The sequence below is a fragment of the Helicoverpa armigera genome, chromosome 7 (assembly GCF_030705265.1).
Source record: "Helicoverpa armigera isolate CAAS_96S chromosome 7, ASM3070526v1, whole genome shotgun sequence".
Taxonomy (NCBI): domain Eukaryota; kingdom Metazoa; phylum Arthropoda; class Insecta; order Lepidoptera; family Noctuidae; genus Helicoverpa; species Helicoverpa armigera.
The window spans coordinates 1130522-1151387 of NC_087126.1; the positions used below are offsets into that span (position 1 = coordinate 1130522).

Here is a 20866-nt window from a genome sequence, read left to right on the forward strand (position 1 = left end):
CTCACTTCGACTTCGATCTAAAGGTAGAATTCCGTGGACGCGACAATAGTCAACCTATGAAAATGTATGGCACCGTTGCCGAGGCCCGTGACAGTCGCGCGAGGCCGACGAATTTCGTAAGCTGCTCGCGGCATTGTCAACAATTTAATTCTGGTTTTACTATAATTCTATAGATGTTATTAAGCGCTAGACCATGTTGAGAAGCGTACGGCCGCCAGCGGCTCACGAAATTCGTCGTCCGCGCGCGACTGTCGCGGCCCTCGACAGCGGTGCCATACATTTTCATAGGTTGACTTTTGTCGCGCGCGGCTGCGACAATCGCGACCCACGGAATTCTACCTTAAAGTTTCGTGATTGACATTGTCAAACTACACTAGCGCTTCACTATCGAGCGTGTTGACAAGTTGAACTAAATTAAAGTCGAGATTTTGACAGATCTGCCAAAATCTGTCTATCTATAGGGGAGGTAGGGGAGAGATGGGCAGTTGGGAGACATTATCAAATCAGATTAAAGGGGGGGGGTCCTTTTATTCTGATTTGATCATAGTTTTTTTATTGGGTAGTTTACGTTACCGACTGGTAACGGTGTTCATCCATAGACTATCTGTCATTTCTGTGAGTTGTCAAGAACAAACACTCGTAAAAGTACTTAAATATTTTGTTGCGGTTTCGGATCGTTATAAAGAGAAAACTAATGAAAGGTATGTGTATTTTCTATTATTAATGATTGATTGTCAAAATCTCCAGTTACGATTATAGTAAGTCGATGCAATCCACACCTATTATACCTCTAGAAGAGGTACTACAGCAATAGTTTATGGGCCCCACGTTTTTATTTTAGTCTAATATGACCGGGACTAACCACCTACGTAGGTTGACAGGTAAGTAACTATTTTTTATTTTCTAGTTTTCAGTGCACATAAGATAAAACCGTTTTACTTAAGTTTTTTTACCGATTTTTTTTTTATAAACTAAGTCAAAAGTGTCCAATGCTCCCTATGGTAGGGAGGCTTGGACATACCATGTAATGTATAATTTGTAAATTTTTGTTCTTCTTCTTCAGTGAAAATTTGTGAGGTTATAAATCTGCGCTAAAAATCCTTTATAGAATCTTGTTTCAGGTACCGTTGCCAACTTGATCTAGGGACTCCATATTTATCAGCTGTTAATTTTATTTTTAACCTTTTGATACCTCTTGTATTGCTCGTTATATTAAATCTTTAGGAATTTCCCGTCGCAAACCATTCTTTTTAACCCCGACGCAAAACGACGGGGTGTTGTATATCAAGGTCATCAGCTCGTTTGTTAGGTGTGATAGGAATGTTACACGCTCAGTTTACTTGCAAGCATATGTGGGATCTAAAATTTGAAATACTAATGTCTTCTGGAACCACTGAGCTGGTCTGCTGTTAGGACACGAAGATAGGTAACCCTGAACTGCCTTTTAGTAAACCCATCGAGTTTGGGCTCGTTTAATTTGTCTTGACTAGTTTTCTTCATGTTTCTAATTGACGAGAACCTAATTCTGGAAATGGGATGTGGCGGATGAAACCCTAGAATGATATATAACCCTGGATCAACAAAGGTCCATCTTTATTGTTTCTCAATCTGTGCAATTCTCCCAGAGCCAGTTTGTCATGAGGATTGTTAAACAGCTTCCTTTGGCTGAGATCGCATTAGCGAACCCATCATAAAAAGAAGGAAACATTAAGGAGCTCCTTTAAAAAAACATGAAATAAAATAAAATTATAAATTAAAAAAAACCCCCGACCCAAAAAAGTACGCAATTATTATGACGAAATGTTATAAACGATAAACCCTATAAAAACCAAAAAGTAACTTTAAACACTACGTAAGTACCAACTAAAGCATGTCAGACTAAACAAAATTTTGACGTGTCGACGGTTTTATTTAAACCGTTTAAATATCTCGTAATGTTGAAACTGATTGTAATTTTTAGGATAGCTCTTTGATTTTATCTAGCCAAACATAAGAAATGGCAATAAAAGTTGATTATCTGTAAAATCTGATTTTTTATGCAATAAATGTGAAAAAGTGCCCATCGCTCCCCTACCTCCCCTAAAGTATGAAATGACATTACGAATCGAAGTGAAATGCGAGTTGTTGATCGAGTTTTATAGAATCCCAATACAGGCTGCCAGATGAATGAGGAGCTGACAGAATGACGATCGCTATTAGACTGTCGACACAGCGATAATTTGAGAGTTACACATGTTGAGTTTGAAGTGATGCATCTAGGTAAATAGGATTTCTGCTTTGTATGTTAGAGATTTTTTTTGACTTGTACAATTAAAAACCTTCCTTCGTGTGTGTTCCTATCGATGTTATTTAATAAGATACAAGAATGGCATGCGTATCCTTTTTTGGAATAAAATAAATAGACGCTCCACGTGTTACAAAGATTTCGAAATAAACCATGCCATTTTGATCGGCCGAAGTTTAAATAAACAACATTCAGATAACTTTGATTTTAATAAAGCTACGAACAAGTTAACGAGTTTTCCCTTTCAATAACAATCAATTAATTAATTTGATTAGATATAGCTGGCCGTTTTCGATGTTTCTCGGAACATCTCAATATAAATTATTTTTCTGCCATTTCAAATAGTTATTACAAATTGATATTTAACAGTTATGACGATGTAAAATTAAACAGACAATAAATTAACACAAAATACTAACTTTGCTTAGTGAGAAAATAATAAACTAACAGCAAATAAGTACTAGGACGCCAGATTCAATACAGAGGTCGCGAAAGTCTTTTCAATAGTTCCAATAGACTACTCAGAAGCTGAAAGTTTTTCTTCAAAAGACGTTGCGTCAAAGGCGTTGAGTTTTCACAAAATTCTTAGAACTCAAATATTGTTTTATTGGTGAAGTGCACTTAGAACAATGTTAAGTGTCTGGTGAGTAGGCCTAAATATAAGAATCTTGTAGTCTCGAGCGGTCTCGCAATCCCATAAATAAAAGTTAGGTAGGTATCACATATTAAGGGGGATAAATAACACAATATTCTTATTGGTATTCTAAATACAAGTCCATTTAAACGATTATAAAGCAACCAACATTTACACACACATAAGTCCACTACAAAAAGCCTAAGAAATAGTAATGATGTATCTATTACGCCCCAAAAAAGCCGACCTAATCTCCCAACCGTTTAGTGAACATCCAGCCCACAGATTTACTAACTACACACACAAAATCATGTAAGTATCTATAACATTAACAATTGAGAAAAACCCTATAATAGGCCGTCAAGTTTCTATAGAAAATACTCCATTCGAAAAGGGTCATTGGGAAATTGATATTACATTTGTAACCACGCTACATAAACTCATGTGGGTAGAAATTTGAATAGGCTATAATAATCTGGCCTGTGACAGCACCCACGGAAATTTTCTCATTTATATGTCGTTAGCTTGAGTCGCAAATGTGATCAATGTTCCGTTTTCTGTCTCCCAATCTGGTAATACCTTTAATATGCTTATTTGAGTCAGTCATGGATAATTTAGTTTTGTTTTTGAATTCAATCTCTAACTAATTCTAGACTATAACTTTTGTATTTAGACTGAGCAACATTTCAATTGACTTTTCACCGTCCAATATTACTTGTGCGAAATTCATAGAACTATTAACAAGCTGGTCACAAGCTACTGTTTATTTATTACTTGAGACTGGAAATATAATAGTTATAATGGTAAATTTTTCAAGCGTGTAATTTTAGAGAAAGATTGTACACCCCGCTGTATTTTTAACTAACTTCCCAAAGAGGAGGAGGTTCTCATTTCGGATATTTGTATTTTTAGCATAGAACGCTGTTTTGAAAAAAAAGTAGTATGTAAGATCCAATAAATCCACTTTTCCTAGTACAGTAGTTACTGCAGTAGGTTTATAGAGTATAGTAACAATTGCCAATTGAAGTGTGAGCTATAAACAAAGCCATGAAGTGCGGTTCCCTTCTCTCTCGTCGCACATAAATCACTTGTTTGATTGTCACTCACTGCTCGCCAATAACGGATAGTGAATTTTGGAGATGGTACTGCCCTTTACGTAGGTCGAAAATGAATAAGTATTTACTCATTCAACTTTGTATTTCACACCAAAACTACTGAACCAAATAAATGCAAATAGTCTAGAGTCTAGAGTCAAAATGTAATACCCAAAAGGTACCTACAATAGGGTGTACTTCAAAATCAATTAAGTTCCAAGAATTCGTAGCAAGTAATAAGGGTAACCCAATAGCGAAACTACAATCTACCTATTATAACATCTAATAACATTTTGACCCAGTGACCCTTAAACATCATGAAACCTGAGGAAGCTTGACCCTTCAGCAAACACGCCTAAATAAATATTAGAATCGATATCCCTATAATTTCAATTATCATATCGAAATACCGTATCTATACCGTGATATCTAATACAACAAAACCTTTGGACCGTAAGGCATCGGAATGTATTACAATCAGACCCTATTTCAGTTTGTCGTGACCTCTACACATGACTTATCAAGGATATGAACAGGATTTCTGATTGATAAATGTATGGGTTTTGTGCTTTTATATGTTGACTTTGTAACTTGGTATTGAGGTTTGTACCTAAGTACCTAAACACTTGACTTGTAATTTTTTCGACATCATTGTAAAATGCTAATTATATAGTGTGTTCTTTTATAGTTTGTTTTGCCTATGTACAGTTACCACAATTTCGTTGAAGTATGCAATTTCCCATTGTTTGTTTTCAAAAGGACATCTTTCCATGGCATCTGTTTATAGAAATGAATGCAGATCTATTTAGTGTTGAGATGTGATGTTTAGTTATTTCCACTACACCTTAGAATTTTCTGATTTTGAACCTTATGAACAAAACATTTACTTTTTATAACAATAGTAGGTATAATATAGCGTATCTATCATTTTTACTAAGAATATTCATAAAGTAAGACTACGTAAGATAAGTGCATCCGCATGGAACACAGTAATAGTCTATTTCCGACATTTTCCATTCCACTTGCCTCTTGTTATCTATGGACGGTTACATACTTCATTCTATTCAGAGATTTCTTACTATGGGGGAAGGAAACAATTTACAAAGTTTTCTTTCCACTTGGACTGTTGTACAACTTAACTATGTTCAACTTCTTGAGTTATGATAGTGGACTGGCCTTGGAGTAAACTAAAGATCTCCTATCAAGAAAATATTTAGTAACTCTTCCGTTGGTCGAAGTGGTCGCAAGCAAGTGAAGTGCAAGGGATTCCGGGTTTGATTCCCAGATCGAGCAAAAATCGTATCGGATGTTTTAAAACTTTCACAAAACATTCTCTAGTCTGAAAGTTGATTGGGCTTACAGCCCCGTGTCCGTTATGGAGTACGTAATGCTGGCCTCCCCAAATACTCGATAAAAAGAAGAAGAAGTAAAATAATCCGGAGAACATAGATATCTTCCTAAAACAGTGATTCAAAATATGGTTAGTCACAAATAACCTACACCTTCAGCCTATCCCACCTTACATACTCCTCACTCGGTTCACAAGCTTCAAGGCAGCTCACACGCAGACTCTCAAACTCATAACTACTCCAAGTTTACACGAAACAGTCAATAAGGGAACTTCACTAACTTCAAACTTCACCGGAATCGATATTAACAGATACCACATTGTTCAACATCTATCCGATATTAGATATCTCTAAATCTATCTCGATTCTCGATTATTAATATCGATATTACGTCTGACGATACTGATATCTCGAAATAATTGCGTTTCGTAAGGTAAGGAAAATAGTTCTGCTTTCGTATTAAATAACACGGGTGTGATCTTAATCATCTTGATAAAGGCGTTGATGAAGACCTCATTACTGGACGTTTTGTGTTATTATTGTGGAAGGGTTCTGGGTTAATAACAGCTGCACCGGTCGATTGGACCAAGGCCAGAAATACGTTCCTAACTATTTAACGGAGTTCCAATCATTCAAACCATACATGTCATATCTATGTACCGATAGGTACTAAAAGGTTATTAAATAAAACTTTTTTCAATAGGCTTATGAACAACCACGATATAAAACCGTTACAGCCTCTCGCGGCACTTTTGCGTTCGGAACGACACATTAAGCACAGCAGCGCAAAATAAATACCAACAAAAACGGGAGACAAATTGCTGGCCACATGACCACAGTGTTAACACGAAAACTGTCACATCACTACACTTTAATAAAAAAAGCTGAACTTTAAAAAAATGTTGCCAGAACAGAAAATATGTAAATACTAAAGTCTGGCCGGCATGATGAATGATGGCAACACCGTGATTAATGATGTTCGTCATTGACGCCCAGAATTATGTTGTACTAGGATATATTTGTATATATTTATGGAAGGAAAAATTAAACGCTGAAGCTCTCTGGAATAATAATAAAACGCAAACATGTGACGAGGGGTGAAAGGTTATTTCGTGGCGTTAAATTGCTTAAAATGGACACGTTTGTTGGTTTTCGAAGATACGCTGGAATGACTGGACCTTATTGTGTTTTTTTTTAATGTTTGCTTGAACAACAAAAATACAGTCTGTTTTCGTCAAAGATTAGCCAAAAGTTATAATTGGATGTCAGTTACGTCTACTACTTACATTTTCTGTTAAGAACCTGTTTCTTGCCTAACATACTATACCATTTTTGAACGCCAGGAACTACTGGACCAATTTGGAAAACTCTTCAGTGTCAAGCCCATAGTGCCCATTTTTGTTAATATAATATCCTTATAGTTCACGGAGTAGTTAAAGCTAGTAAAAACATAAACTTAACACATAACACTAATATCGTAAAACATGCTGGAATTTTGATGCAACCAACCTACTAAAAACTTTTACCAGCTACACGTAATATTTAATGGTGTGTTACTCGGTGGAAGTTTCCAGAATACTTCAATATGCCTTAGATAAACTATGGTGCTGTACACATTACTTCATGGTGTTATTTTATGTAGTTTCATGAAGGCAGTATCATCGTTTTCAGAACTTTGGGGGACATAGCATTAGTTCTGTATAAAAATTGTGTAATATGCAGCAACATAGCATATAGAAAGAATAAAGTTTACCACTCTTACATACCCTAGGATATTTGACCCGAGCGATTTCCTAAATACGAAAGTTGTCTAACGTGAGTTTTTTTAAGGACAAAGGAAATATAAGTTAACAACATTGAACAACAGCAACACTGTCCAAAACTGTAAAATTGCGTTAGAAGATAATTGTATAACTTGATACAACCGTAACTTATGACTAAGTATAGTTACGTACGAAATTTAACAGCACGTGTTGCTAAGCAGAAACAAATTTTTAGGTAGGAATAGTGAGCATCGGAGGAATAGTTAAGAGCCGCCATTAAGTCTTCCGCGATGATTTCAAAATCCTAGAAAGACAACAAATAGATATCACAACAAATACAAAAAAACATCGCTATAGCTATTACACGAAACAAAACACGATAGTATCTCACTCCAGTCACATAGGCAGAATGCACACCACAGACTTACGTAGACTAATTAGCGCGCCAGACAAAGATATTGTACGTTTGATTGAAACGGATCTGATCAACCAAATGGCAATAGTTGATACTTGGTTAATTTGAGTGTGGAAGTAGGTATTTCGTTTGTGGAAATAGGTTTATCTTCTAGTGACTAATGATATCAAGCTGAAGAATTCGTTTGTCTTGGACGCGAAAATTGCAGGAATTACTAGACTGATTTGTATACCTTAATCTTGCACCGTTAGGTAACCCATTTCTCAAGGAAGGCTATAGACTTTTTTCCGGGTGCTCAGAGTAACTCATATGGGATGCTAGTGAAACCACTGGCTTAAGCTAGTATAAAATATTTAGTCATGTCATGACTAAATTCCACAACAATTTGTTGAAAAGTACCTATAAGCAGATTTAGGCATATTAATTACTGGGAATACTAAATTGGATAGACCTAAGAGAGGTTTAGACGAAAACCAAATTACCTAAGTAACTCAGTCAAATTACCTTAAATGCTAAAAGAAACCTTTATATCAAAGATAACTTCGTGATTTAACGTCTTTCAAAAGGATAAAGGTCAAGTTAACTCACGATTTTGACATCAAAACAAGGCATTACTCTATCGTATTAAGAGCTAACTTTATTTTATTAAAACAAAAATACAATAAAGATTTTCTATCTTACTCTTTACAATCTATCTATCCAAATTGCTGACTTTATCATGGCTTTATGATGTTTGCATCAAATGCGCAGAAAATAAAATGCAAAAACTTTAATCTGCTTAAGTTCTTTTTAAACAAACTGCCATACAAACAAATGGCTCCAACTTTTGAACCAACAATCGTGACCTAACGTATATGTTCATCTTGTCCAAAACTATCACCAACGTTTGGCCCTTCTATCTCCATTAAAATTTGTCATTAAATCATCATCTCTCAGCCATAGGACGTCCACTGCTGAACATAGGCCTCCCCCTTAGATCTCCACAGATACCTGTTGGAGGCGACCTGTCATGAAATACGTGCCATCAATGTTGGTACAAACATTGTCACCAACACGTGAAGCCGACCTTACACCAGGTGTCATCGACCTGCACGCACGTAAGGTCGCCAATAAACCTTTAAGCCGAAACCTTACAGTTAACTTATCGTATTGATTCGCCAGTCGCCGGTAAGTCCCTTAACTGCCAGTTCTGTTACCCTAACTATTAGTGCTAATCGTCTATGAGTCACTTTAATACCCTTAAGGTTTTTGATGGTAGATTCAACTGCCGTAGATCTCAGATTTCAAATAGTTTGTTCAAAGGTTGGTCTCAGAGATTGTTACTGCTTAAGTTTTTAATTCAAATGACCTTTTTGCTGTGGTGAAGCAGCACAGAGTATAAAACTAAAACCCACCCATTATCCTTCTGGAGCCTTTCCTGTACCAGAACTGCGGAAACATAAAAAAAGTATACGTTGACTTTAAAATTATCAAATTACAGGAAAAATAATTGCTAATGATTACATGCAGTTGTTATAATTACTATTTCTATATGACAACTAGAGGTCAGTCAGCTCAACTCTTCAGCTTCTATGTAGGTCTCAATATGTTGATTTCATTCAAGTTTTATGAACAACAGCTAATTCCCTTTCAGGTTACATAAACAAACAAACGAACAACAAAATGTTAAAAGGAATGATTTTGAACACAGAAGCATGCGCTCGCGTGCCCCGGTATTAAGGACGCAGTTTATTAACGATTGCTGTATCAACCTTCGCTTATAATTAAAACAACGCTAACCCACTACATACATGGTAGAAAATGACCTCAATTATAAATCTTTACTACTAGAGTGCAAAAATGTGAAATGTAAAAGGTTCGTTGCGATCTTGTTTTTTCAGGAGTTTTAAAAAAGAATGTTATTTACCAGTTGCTGAGTTGCTAACTCTTTTGGAGTTCCAACAAAATGGTGAGATAAAGCAATACATCACATCGTGTAACAATTAAATACTATTTGAAAATAAATTTAAAAAATAATTAAATATTGTGACATTAGTGTACGTTTGTCGTTTGCAAACGAGAATTAAACGTACCCGAATCAATAAAAAAAACTGGTATAACAAACCAGGAGAAGGTTCTTTTATTCTCAAAGATTAAAGCAAAACCAGGTGAAACTATTAAGTCATTACGATAAACATCTCCTACCACAAAGTGTTAAATTGCAGCATTTCGTGGTTGCATACAAATTAACGGTAACCAGGTACTATTTTGCTGAAACTTAGTTAAGATTCAGTAGGAAAATCCAGGCTATATTTCTACAGGTTTAACTAAAATCTCGTGAGGGAATACCGGTGAGAACAATCAGAAGTTATTAAACAACTTCAATCTAGTATTTTATTTAATTTTAAGGTTATTCAAAATAATTATAATGAGCATGTAATATTAGTAGTTTTTTTTTTTTTTTTAACAAAGAAAAATCTTCTTTGACCTCTTCTATTGCCTTTCAAATCCTAGCTGAATCGGTTGCACACTAATTTCCTAAAGCCATTATTCACTGATCTATAACTGCTAACTGCTCAGTACAGACTTGCAGACCTACAAATCTCCAACTGCAAAAAACAAATGCAAGTCATTGCCCTCAGAACGACTATTTGTCGCCGCAACAGGAAGAAGCAAACACTAAAAAGATTCCACCACCTCGCAAAGGAAATAATCCATTTAAAATATATAAGAATACGACCGTTTTCTACTGAAAACAAAATAAAAAAGCAAGCTTGCTTGCCTAAACGACACGACCATCCGGCTAAAACTTTAACTAAAGATAGCAAGGTACAATGTTTTAAAAAGATCGTTGAAAAATACTGATAGATAAGTAAAATGAAAATGCTCCAGCAAATGGTGAAGAAAGTTATACATAAATAGCCTTGATGGTCACGTTTATGAAACAGTAGGTACCAAAATAAATAAACAAAATGACTTACTTTATACCAATAAAATTATCTTAATATGACTATAGAAGTATAGATGTCATTGATTTGGAAATGATTGCCAATGATAAGAACGAAAAAACTCAGACGCCAAATAGACTTAATACGAATCAATCTCAGACACACAAAAACTTTAAAATATCTAAACAAGCACCCACAATCTCTGTATACAATCAGCCAAACACCCCAATCACCTGAACGAGCTACATTCAGAAGACAGTGCAATCCTTCACGAACATATTTGTCGTACAAAACAACAGACACGGTGAACAGTGAACATGCCACATGGCAATGAATTAAGGAGAAGCTCACGAAACCGCTCCGTCATTCGAGTCGTCACGCGATCACCTCACGAAACTTCCTAGAAAACTTTATGGTAGCTGAAGCTATAAAATCTGTGGAGAATTGCAATGAAAATGTATAGTCTGAATGTTTGGAATTTTTAAAACTAAGGTGTGTTTTGTGATGGGATTTTTATCGTCACGTTAGAAGTTATGCTGTAGATCCTACTTCTCTATGTGGTAGGGTTTATTCATTAATTTGACTAATTTGTCAACACTGTTATTTGTATTAGTTGTGAATTTACTAAACTTTTAAGGCATAATTTTCTTTTATCAGGGTACATAACAACGGTCCTGACGAAAAGACTTCCGTCTTTAAACCCCCTTTTCTTCTTTTCAATATAAAAATGTTTTGTGAAAAGATCTGCGACAGATACACAGCAATCAGTAATCCCGCCCTTTTTCATTTCTTCATCTACCCTCGTATTTTGTAGCCCTACCGCTACCACAAATCCTTTGGGAACAATTAGACGATCGTCTAATCTTTATCGTGTGACAAACGTTTAAAGAAATACCGTGAAATTGTGAGAGGGTGAACATTCTGAAGAAAACTGGAAGGGACTGTAATGGTATTGGCTATCTTTGATCTTTGTGAAGCGATCAAATCTGGGCTTGCCAAAAGCAACAAACACCACGTTAATCTTTCAATTTATTTTCAAATGATTAGATGAAGAACCAAGCTTCGTAAATAATGCTTACTTTATTTAAATTTCTCTTAAAAGTAACTATATAGTACCTTTTTCATCACTATGAAATATAAACCCCTTGATCGCATAGTAACTGGCCTGCCACTACCCACACATTTATCAGGATCTGGTTAAATTGTAACACTTAAACTGTCATCATGAAGGCACATAAAAACTCCACTCATTTTTTACAAGCTACCACAAAAGTTGCTCATACAAAGTAATAGGAAGCCATTTCTCTATTAAACTGTGACTACTCAAAGTGGCGGCCGCTTACGTGAAACTATTTCATAAGTGGTATCCATCACAATGTCGACGACATTCACCTTTCTTTACTGCCTTCTAAATACGCGTTATCGATATGTCAGGCGAGGTGTGTCCACTACACTAGGGCCACTTGACGGAATCCTACATTTCGAATTAACTCCAGTTTCAAAGAACGCTCTTCAAAGAGAACACAAAGTAAATGGAACGAACTTCTGTCGGAGACATCTCAACACATTACGACTAGAACGATTTGAAACCAATGAAGTCGAGCCTTTGTTCGACAATTTATCGCTACGTTTTGTTACTTCATTTCGAAGCGCCTGACACAAAAACAACAGAAAGTTAACTTAAGGCCCCGAAAGAAATTTGACTCTCATTTTTTATAGAGGCGTTTTTATTGTGGTGCTAAATTGTGTTGAGAAATATGGATTCGTAATGGAAAAAATGTTAGAGGAATTCATTAATACAAGAGCCATAAATATTCGCATTATTTCTGAGGGGGCAAGCAATAAATCCGTAATAAAGATGAAGAGAAGTGTGCGGCGATAAACACCCCCCCCCCCAGCGACTGCTAGCGATATAATATGGAGCAACGAATTCGCAATGCCCTGATTCCTATACACGGTTATGACATCTCTTTACATAAAAATGTGGTTTTATACAGGTTCGGTGCGTATTCTCCGGAATACGGGACTTAAATCCGGGACATAAGTGTGCGATGGATTCGTGATATGTTTATTTTGTAATTCCCGATCCACCTGTCGTGGCAATCAACCACAAAATTTTACGGCACACAAACCGCTGAGCCGCGGTAAAGTGCGTTATGAAAACATTGTAGCGCCATTAACAGCGGATTAGGTAGATACGCTATCACATTTATTTATAAGAGAAAGGAAGACAGAAAATTATTCATTTTCACTCGTGGGAATCACAGCTGTACTTGACAATACAAAGCCAACGAAATTTAAAAAGTCTGCACGTGCCCTGAAACTCTTGAATAATGTTGCTACAATAAAAAAAATGGCTCTGAGCCCTGTGACCCGATTCGTTTGTTAACACACAGAGAGTTACACAAATAAATACCGAAAGTGCTACATAAATAAAATCGGAGCAAATAATAATATACTTTTTGTAGAGCGACCGTTAATGGATATGTAAAAACCTTCTTTGGTATTTTTCGGAGCTGAGAACGTTCAGATTATTTTATCAGCAAAGAGTAAATATCATATGCGAGTAATCTCCGGTCGTTAGGATTACCAGGTGAATGAACTCTCAAAGGGTAGATAAGTATTTATGCGTGAGTTAAAATAATACATGGAGTAAAATCGGACGAATAGGGTTTATTTAGGCTTCGGACTTTATTAGCCGCGTTTATTTTATGCCCAAATGTATGTTTATTGTCAGTTTGGAGTGTTTTGTTTTGCGATATTTCGCTTTATTCGATAAATTAGCATTTCAATTGTATTACGTAGGCAGAGTATGCTCGGTAGGTTTCCAGAATAGATTTTTTGGGTTTCAGTTTATCCGTGCGGTAGATATCCAATTCAACATTTCGTGACTGCGCGTATCCCGTTTCCAACAAAAAATATTGAGTTCTGTTATTTTTAAAACAATTTTAGTTTCAGTCTTTCGGGGTAAATAACACCCTTTTAACTACAGGACAGATTATAGCTACCATCACTGGCGTCCATTATTTTCTTAACTCCGTGTAATTCCGGAGACGGCCGCTAGGGGGCTTTCGCCATTTTATAATGAAGTTGAAAATGTTTGACAACCCTTGCTCGAGTGATGTCGCGCGTAAATTATTAAGGCGGGCTTTAGGGCTGCTACTAAAATGTTACTACGCGGCTGTTTAATTAAGGTTTTTATACTTACGGGTGTTGTTGTCCTTAGATCTGTAAATAAAAAAGATATTATAAGTAATGTTTATATGTATAACTTGACAAAAAAGTACAAAACGGGCAGAAAGGGTCACAACTCATTTTTCCTTACATGACGATTTCACTACTGTTTCGACCCGACCTCAAGAACTTTGTTCCAAAGCAACCTTTCCACATAAACAAAACGTGTACACCACAGAAATATGGAAACTAGCACAAAGAAACTAATATGAAACTAGTCAAACGGGAAACTGAGAAAAACTTATTTGTTTCGGAGTTAAAAGTGGCAACACGCCTTCGGTTCACGTTTTCCTCACAAACGTACAAACTTTAGTTTTAACATGCTATTTAGTTTTATAGAAGAAAAGTTTTTATTCAATAGCTGGTATAAGAACTTCTTGGTAACTAGAAACATTAGCAGGAGTTAGGTAGTTGTAATTAATCTAGCTTTCTTGGTTTTACGCTGAAATCGGCTTTTGGTATGGTTAGAGAAGTTTAGAGAAGGAATTTAGGTTTGATTAATTTAGGTACTAGATGCGCTTTGGGTTTATAGGTCATTTACATTCAAAAATACTTAAGTTTTCTTTTCTTTATTACGTCTATTGTACTTTATTTCTTAACTTAAGGATAAATTAATAATTATAAGTTGTAATGGCCAACAAAACAAAACAATAACATCACGGAAACAAAAAAAAAACAAACCATAAACAACACCGTGAACAGATAAAGTGATACCACATTTATTATATGAACACACGCTACAAAATTAGCTGTAATCTTGTCCGCATTAAATAAAAACGCATTAGTCACGCGACAGCCCTACCAAGGGCCTACAGGGCCGACAGGGCCGACCCTCACTTGTAAGGGCGATTTTGAGACCGTTCTAGAAAGTACAAGTAACGAGAAGTCACTGCGTTATGAATTTGAGTTATTCGCGCGCTTTGTCAAGAGAATTGGGCGCCATTTTGTACCTGATGATTTTTTTCATTGGCAATTTGTCAACTGTAGGGTTGGTTTTGGCAATTTTAGTTCATAAAAACTGGTTTTGTGTCCCTATTGAAACAACAACTCATTTAATAAATAAAACCTTCGTCGCTTTGCCTTTGTTTCATTGAAGAAAATATTAATAAGAAAATATATACCTAACTAAGAGAAAATGATATTGACTCGATAACTATTATTTCATTTCAGCTCAACAAAAAAGCTTGCAAATTCTAAAAACTTTAGCACCGCAGTTTTCTGTGACGGTATACATTAACGAACAAGAAATAATATTACAGTACAAAATGCAGTTTCGCCACTATTGACCAAAAACTTAATTATGCACTTCTGACATGCAACGGATCAATAGAACGCTGACCTACCGCAATCGATTAAAAAAATTACGACATTGCACCCCTAACTAAACAATTCATAATGGCCGCGTGTACATACACCATTTATGTTAAGCATGTGTGCGAAACCTATCTGTTAATGTGTGCATCAGACAGAAGCAACTTCAATCAATCGTCATATCTGACAGCCGAATTCTGAATTTTAAAATATTACTGGCCGAATTTAAATTGCATTTTTCTTATAAAAAGAATGCCAATCATTTTCGCGCTTTTTTTAAATGAAGCTACTTTGGCATTCATTGTCGTTTATACATGTGTGTGTGCATGTAGATATAGAGTGTTGTTTATGTGTGTTGCAGGCGAATCGGGAGCGGCGCCAAAATGCGATCACGTCACGCCATGAACTTAGGGCTGAATATTGATTTATCCTTGATAAGGGGTCCTGCTGACGGTGCGGCGGGAGCCATTGAGGCTGGGCTTAATTAATGGTCAAGTTTGTTCATCCTTAATTTGCTTCTTTTGCGGGCATTGCTTTAATTTACTTTTTTTGTAACAGTCCATTACTAATGACATCGCTTTCCAAAGAGAAGAAATAGTTTTTTCGAAGATTCATATGTGTACTCTCATTCTATTCATTAGTTACATAAAACACAAACAATAAAAGGAAGGTACACGAACACAAAAAATAAAATACGAGTAAAAAAATCGCATCGGCCATAGTCGAGCAGTGAATAGCGCGCCTTACATTGTCACCCCATGTTTACCCTACACCTATGGTTGCCCAACGCTGCACCTTATAATTTACGATCACAAGCCGCCCCCTGGTGGCCATAAAATGCACCATCTATGTCTATGGCCAAAGTCTACAATATTGGCTATTACAAAGGACAATGCCTAAAAACGTCCCCACCCACCAACAGACTTGAAAGTAGTGTCATTGGATGCGCCTCATTTAATAGATCATTTCTTATTATGGAGACACATTACAAAAGTATGGGGTTTAGGAACTATAAGACAATTTAGTATCCTTAATAATCAATTAACTTCAAGTTTGTTAACCAATTACTCAGAGTTGGGTGGACCGATTTTGATGTTTTTATTTTTATTTTAAAGAATCTATCTCAAAGTTAGTCTAATGTAATTTTCATCAAGATCTTTTAAGCAGTTTTTTAGTTATCATCGGTTAAAATAATCGGTTTGAAGAGGCAATGTAGGATGTCGTGAGGACATCTTCACCACCACCAACAGACTTGAAACTAGTGTCATCGGAAGCGCCTCCTTTGATAGATCATGACTAGCATAACGATTTACGCCAAAAGTATGGGGTTTTGGAAATATTCGACATTTTAGTATCCACAATTAACGTAACGTTAGGTTAGTTTAGTAGGTATCCACCGTGACTTTTTAGTCGTCTTACAACGGCAGCACTTCATGTATCCAATGACTAGTAAACGTTCATATAAAAAAAAAAACAAGTATGAGATTTGAATAATTTAAAAATAAAAAATATTTCATTAAACCCCAAACATTTAGAGTATGTCGTCACAGTAAAAAAATGACTATCGGATATGGCGCTTCTGACGACACTAGGTTCAACTCTGTTGGAGTCAGTAAAGGTCCATACAAAATCATTAAACCAATTATCATTCTAACCGGTGATAACTCAAAAGTTGCTAAATAGGTCCCGATGAAAATTATATGAGACTAACGTTGAGACACCTTCTTTGCATTAAAATAAAAATAATCAAAATCGGTCCACATCAATTGGTTAACAAACTTGACGTTTATTGATTATTAAGTATATTAAAATGTCGTATATTTCCAAAACCCCATACATTTGGAGAAAATCGTTTTGATAATCATGATCTATCGAAGGATGCGCTTCCGATGACACTAGTTTCAAGTCTGTTGGTGGGTGGGGACAGGGTCCATACAAAATCCGGCATTGTCCTTTCTTTTTTGAATATTTCCGTGTTTTAAGTAATTGGTGGTAAGCTAATGGATTAACCATTTTTTTGGTGTATCTAATGATTAAGTAGGGTGATATCTTGAGGTTTTATCTTGATTAAGTAATAATAGCATGATTTTGTAATATTTCAATGATGTATAGATTGTAACGGTGTCCACTCGGAGGGTTGGTACTTAATAGCGCGTTTTTGTAACTGAGGTTTGATATAATTAGATTTTTTATAGTTTATTTGTAATATTTTATTCGCGGCATTTTGGTGCATAACACCAAGGCCAAATTTAAACTTAGTTATTAACAAAAAGAGGTTATCAACTGAACTCACTAAAAACATAATTATCATTAATTCTCTTGTCAATTAGCAAAAAACATAGGACCGCTTGTCATAATATTTACAAACAATAAAACATGTGTCCCTCACCCTGATGACCTGTTAAACAGTATTTTAAAATAATGTAAAATATGTACGAAGACTTGTACAATTTCTGTTTATATAAACAAAGCGAGCATTCACATAAGTTTGAATCATAAATCTGCCTAGCCTTTTCCCAACTATGCTGGGGTCGGCTTCCAGTCTAATCGGATACAGCTGAGTACCAGTGTGTCACAAGGAGTGACTGTCTATCTGACCTCGTCAATCCAGTTACCTGGACAACCCAGTATTCTTTAGTAAGACAGGTGTCAGGCTTACCCACTTCTTACTCACAAGAGTTTGAATAAATCTGCCAATATACTTGGGTGCAGTCAAATGGATACTTTTCGAAATAATGTCTTGATGATAAAAAAGCTGCATAAACCATTTTATGTAAAAACAGATATCAAGCCATAAATCAGGCTTTTGCTTGTTGAGAAATTTTTTACTTTATTGTGTTAGTCGCTTTGTGAGTTTTACGAGAAAATAGATAATACTTAACTGGTATTTTATTCAAATACTTTTCATAATATCAATGGGCTCTGGAAAGTCAGCTTCAATCATAGCTAACAAATTCACCTTGAAAACTTAGACCTAAAATTGCTTATTATGAATAATAAAATAATAATTCGAAATAGCAACAGTTCACTATTTTGAACAACAGAAAACATAAATCAACTTTCAGTCATAACAAATTAACAGACGATTCCCTTTTGATATAATCGTTTTTCAGAAAAGCCATTACCAATAAGTTTTTCATAGAAAAATATTCGTGTTACTACAAATTCTTGGTAAAATTGAATCATTACTAAATAATTTCTTTATCGAAGGTCATCGGTCAAGCTCGTGTTGACAGGAATTGATTAAAAACTGAAAGTTACAAGTTTTTTTGTACGACTCCAGTGAAAGTCTGATTAATCTGTCGGGGACAATTTTACGTAAGTAATTAATCTTAATTTTGTTAGGAAGGAATACTTTTTCCTTACTTTTTATTTTATAAAACTTTGATTTGGGAACATTTATGAGTTAGACAACCACCCTGGTCATTAAATCTAAAGTATCGTATCGTAGGCGTAAATGTCATTCGGATGGCAAATGGCAAACCTCCTCCTTTTTGCAAGTCGGTTAAGAATAATAAAGCTAAATAGTTGCAGTATTCATTACAAGAGATCGGTATTATAGCAACAAGATATGAACGTTTGAGTAAAACCAATTTTATTTTCAAATAAATAAACAACAAATCCTCATGCTTGCCAAGTATTAATAACAGAGGCACTATAGGTAAACGCTGTCTGAAATATAAAACTGAAGTCTATTTTTTCAGAAGAAATATAAAAATACGAGTATAAAACTATATTAAAGCTTTCATAAAACAGTGTTTTATTTCTTCGGAGCAGTATTCAGTTTCGCAGATATTAAGATATTCGTCACCGACCTAGATTCTTTGATCTCGAGAGCTAAATTCCTGAATTCGAGACTGTTTATATCTTATATTTGTGTAGATACTAACTGTTTCTTGCGGTTACACCCGCATTGCGAGATATTCTCCAGCTTTCTATATTGTTTTATATCATTTTCAACTTTTAGTTCAGCCATTAAAGATGACATAAATACGATACATTGCTTTTCAGGTCAATAACTGCCTCAGCTGTTTTCGCCCAATATAACGTAAACGATTAACCATTCATAAACAATGGAAAGAAACATATTAATAAACTCATTCCATTATTTTATATTAATATCGCTAAAACGTGACCCCGAATATGGTCAGTTTACCTTCATGACGTACACCGGTTTTCTACGAATTTGACGTATTTCTGCTCAAATTACAACCCTTTGCTTCCCTTAGAATCAGCACACTGCAGACTTTTAGTCGACCGAGAGTTTGTTCGAGCTCATAGGCCAGTACAAAGATGAATAGAGACACACATTACAAGAGAAGAAGTCGGTATCAGACCGACTGAAACTTAGATTGTAGAGGAATTTACGATTTTCCTAAAATAATATTTTTTCCTACCATCGTGTCAACTGTTGGCCGACTTTTATTCTGCAGGTTGCAGAGTGCCTCTTTTAGGGTGAATTTCGGTGGCAATATTACCTCGACTCGAAAGGTTTGTCGTATCGTACAACATTCGACAATGATTCTTTGTAAGGTAAAGGTTTTCCTGAACATTGTGGTGCAGATAAATGCGGTTATTTTTCAGTTTGTATGAGAGGTTTGTAAGAATTGTTAGACTGATATTTAGCTGTATACGGATATCGTACAGGTTTAGTTTTTTGGATATTGTAGTGAATGCTTGCTTATTATATTTTGTAAAACGTTTTTGTTGTTTAATTGACATATCGCAGGCAAATTCAAAGGAGCTATATTAAGAAGAAAGAAACGTTCAATTTAAGCAGTGATGCGATTATGTAGATTCATGTTAAAAAAATAAAGCTATTCGTCTAATTACGAAATAATCGTAATTTTGCTTAAGCAGAACGCCCGAACATAATGCTATGTGAGCAGTTCCACCTTGCACGTCAAGTTTGCTCAAGCCATCACAATGGGCAATAATCAAGTGCGGGAAATTGCCTGCTGTGGTCGCAGGCCAACAATCTCGGCCAATCAAACTAACTACATATTAGTTATAGTGCGATTTGGTCACGCGGTTTTGCTGCAAATCAGGAAATCAACAGAGTACACTGGCTTGCAAACTAATGGGAACACACGTTATGTGGTAGAACTACATTACCTGTTGTAGAAGGATATTCTACAGAGGTTGATATTTTGAAGTAAAGGAGAGAGATGGAGCTTGAAAATGTATTTTTCACTGTATACTGGGTCAGTGAAATATTGTTTAATTCGGCTTGTCTCTTCAGTATTGGCGCTCTTTATTGGTAATCCAATATTTTAAGCATGAAAACCTAACCCGTATTTTTTTTCCTACAAATTCATGAAGCGATTTGAGTTTTTTTTTTTTTTATATTGCGTGAAAAGTTTTGAGTATTAAAACGTTGTATGTAATCGTTTAAATATAATTCCACTGCAACCAGATTGTTGATAATCGCTTTTAAATTGTTAATCCCTTTCATTTTTGTTGACGTTTGTTTTCATAAATCTAAAAACAGTTTCACTAATAAATCCATTCAGCTAAATATTTGAATATCATTTTACATACCATTTCCATGAATCGCATAACATAACCCGTTTTAGTTGTAATCTAAATACCTCTTTTGTTATAACCTTATAAATGACTCACATACATGACATATTGAACAAATGCATTTCATCCACACATTTTGGAGTGACTAAAAGGAATTTCACACAACTCCATCAACTAAGGTACCAAGGCCTTTCATCACATCTAAGGCCGAACTTCCCCGAAACCACAAACCTCCGCTTACTTAAAACAACTGACTGTACACTGTTCCTCGTTCAAATGTCGAAGTAAACGGTTATCTTAAGCTAAACGGTCGTTTATGTTGTGTGTGA

General features: G+C 35.5%; 1 protein-coding gene across 3 annotated transcripts in view; it reads right to left on the minus strand.

Moving 5' to 3' along the window:
• Nucleotides 1-20866, minus strand: part of LOC135117104 (uncharacterized) — a 219203-nt gene that overhangs the window by 181586 nt on the left and 16751 nt on the right. For 2 of the 3 annotated variants that reach the window (XM_064035539.1, XM_064035537.1), the window contains exon 2: nucleotides 13675-13694. The exons of the other annotated variant lie outside the window; for it this stretch is intronic. The gene's annotated coding sequence lies outside the window, so the exon portion shown is untranslated. The remainder of the gene's footprint in view (nucleotides 1-13674; nucleotides 13695-20866) is intronic. 3 annotated transcript variants of the gene reach the window in all.